A 2,934-nucleotide genomic window follows, 5' to 3' on the forward strand; every position below is an offset into this window, starting at 1 on the left:
GCAGTGGCTCACGCCTGCAGTACTTCAGGAGGCCGGGGTGAGTGAATCATTGAGGTTAGGAGTTCAAGACCAGCCTGGCCAATATGATGAAACCCCGTCTCTCCCCAAAAATACAAAAAATTATCAGGGCATGGTGGTATGCACCTGTAGTCCCAGCTACTTGGGAGGCTGAGGTGAGAGAATCGCTTGAACCCAGGATGGGAGGCAGAGGTTGCAATGAGACAAGATCATGCCACTGAACTCCAAACTGGGCAACAGAGAAAGACCTTGTCTCAAAAAAAAAAAAAAAAAAAAAAAAAAAAAAAAGATAAAAAAAGAAAGAAAAAAAAGGAGAGTGAGAGGAAGAAGTAGAAAAAGACTCAAGAGGATCTTTATACATATTTCTGGAGGCTCCAGAATAATGGAATTGACTTCCAGAATAACGGAACATTTTTAGGCTCTCAAAACCCTGCTATGTTTATAGGGCACAATTTGTGGAAATATACATTTGTGGAAATAGACACTGCACTAAGAGACGAGTATATTACCTATAAGCTGCTCTGTGGCAAAATAATAGTTTATTTCTAAGGTCTTCTTAGTTTGATTTGATCAAGACCAATAGGTCTGAACTTCTATTGATCAAGTTCTATTATGTCTTTCAGTGATGGGCTTCCAGAATGAAAAGTCAACATAATTGAGGAATCCAAACATTCTACTTATTAAACTAAGTCTAGTGAAGCCATAGCATGAAAAAAGTTGCAATCATTTGGGATAAGTTGATGATTTTATAAAACTAAAAGCAAAACATTGAAGACATGGAAAAAATCATAAGTATGAAGTAGTAAGATACAAACATGAATCACAAAAATTTTTGCCAGGTGAGATATCAGAACCCAGCATCTAGAAGTGGTTGAGTCGCAGGTTGATAAGAAGAATTTACTGACAGCAGAATAGGTTTGAAAATGGAAAGTTCTATTAGAAAGACAGAACGTTGCCAGAGAGTGAAGCAGGGCACCTCAGTGAGAGGATTGGAGTGCACTGTGCTGGATTTTTCCTTAGTACTTAGGAACTTTAAGGCAGGAACTTGAGGGTAATTTGGACCATACTAGCCAATAGGCCATAATAAATGATTACATCCATAGTACTTTTGGTGCCTTAATGTCAGTAAGGATTGCACAGTGAGTTTTGGCATGGCATTCCGGAGCTGTATAGAAATTCTATTTACCTACAAACTTTAAGTTAAAGAGAGGCCTGGAACTGAATGCCAACTTTAGATACTAGAAAAGTTTAATTACTTCTAAATTCCCCAGATAAGGAATTTTCCCTGTCTTGTGGTTAACAGATGATCTTTGCTTTCTTCTAAATTCCTCAGATAAGGAGTATTTGTCTCAGAGGCCTGATACTGGGTGGTTTTTGCTGTCCTCAATGTTTAAATCTCAGACTTGAGAAGTGGCCTATACATAGCCTTCCCGGGAAGAAGAGAAATGCCTTAGATGTTCTGACAGCACTGCACCTCTGGTTTGTTTTGAGTGATTGGTGGAACATGAATAGAAACCACATTGTTGCTTGGGGTCATGTCGTTTTGGGTCTGTCTGACATTTGCTTCTGAGAAACAATGTGGGATATCCTGTTAGAATTGCCTGAAAAGGAGATTCTACATTTGCAGAGTCTAGAGAAGATGTCTCACTGAATGACAAATCATTTTTTTTCTGCAAAAGCGCTTGCTTCAACTTCCCTAAGATGATGTAAATCACTTTTATTTGTCCATGATAACACTACAACAATGTTACTATCAGCGTGATCTCTCAGTCATTTCAGCAATTGCTCTATATTTTCATATGTGAGATGTTTATCAATGTCTTAAACCATAAGGCACCTATATCTCTACGATGATATGCTTATGTTATAGCTTGGTATTATTCTTGCCCTGGTCTCTCCTATATCTGTGCCTTTATTGTTTTCCCATCAGTCTGGGTGTTTCTTGTTGCAAACTACTCAAATGGTGCTCTTGCTTTCCAGATTGAACTCATTTTGAGTAAATGAAGACAGGAGATTACTCTTTCCAACACCAGAATCTCCAATGAGGATAACTTTAAAGAGGTAGTCATTCTCATTGTTGCAGGTGCCCACTGCACAACTGGTGTGAAGCAGTGGGAGCAGCAGTGGCATCTGTGAGACTAGGGGGGCAGTGCTGCTCCTAATTTTCTACGTTTGATGAAAGTATCAATCTGGAGATCCAAGACTCTCAATGATACTCAGGTAGGATAAAAATAGAGAAAACTACAAATTATATCAACACATATTGACGAAAACTAATGACAAAAAGTTGCCAGACAGTGACCAAAGACTTAGATTACAATACTCAATTTCTTTTGAATACTTGGAAAGCTTTCTCAAGAAGGAAGGGTATAAACAGGCCCAGATTGCAAGGATTAGAAAAAAGTATATAATTATTTAATGCCTAGTCACTGACAAACATTCACAAGCATCAGAACCATCCAGGAAAACATGACCTCACCAAACAAACTAAATAAGGCAGCAGTGACAAATTTCAGAGCAATGGAGATATGTAACCTTTCTGACAGAGAATTCAAAATAGCTGTTTTGAGGAAGCTCAATGAAATCCAAAATAAAAAAGAAATTCAGAAATTTATCCTATCAGATAAATTTAGCAAACAGATTGAAATGATTAAAAAGCAGAAATAATTATCAGGCAGAAATTCTGGTGCAACTGACAAACTGAAGAATGCATCAGAATCTCTTAACAGAAGAATTGATCAAACAGAAGAAAGAAATAGTGAGCTTGAAGACAGGCTATCTGAAAATACACAGAGAAGTCAAAAGAAAAAAGAATAACAAAAGAATGAAGCATGCTCACATGGTCTAGAAAATAGCTTCAAAAAGGCAAATCTAAATTATTGACCATAAAGAGGTGGTAAAGAGAGAGAATAGGGT

The 2,934-nt window shown here is 37.6% G+C and overlaps 1 pseudogene; it reads right to left on the minus strand.

The window, feature by feature from the left end:
* Nucleotides 1-465: 465 nt before the first annotated feature.
* On the minus strand, nt 466-2,603 carry LOC100401673 (ras-related protein Rab-11A pseudogene; annotated as a pseudogene).
* Between the last annotated feature and the right edge of the window lie 331 nt (nt 2,604-2,934).

Source organism: Callithrix jacchus, chromosome 12, assembly GCF_049354715.1.
Source record: "Callithrix jacchus isolate 240 chromosome 12, calJac240_pri, whole genome shotgun sequence".
NCBI classification, from domain to species: Eukaryota; Metazoa; Chordata; class Mammalia; order Primates; family Cebidae; genus Callithrix; species Callithrix jacchus.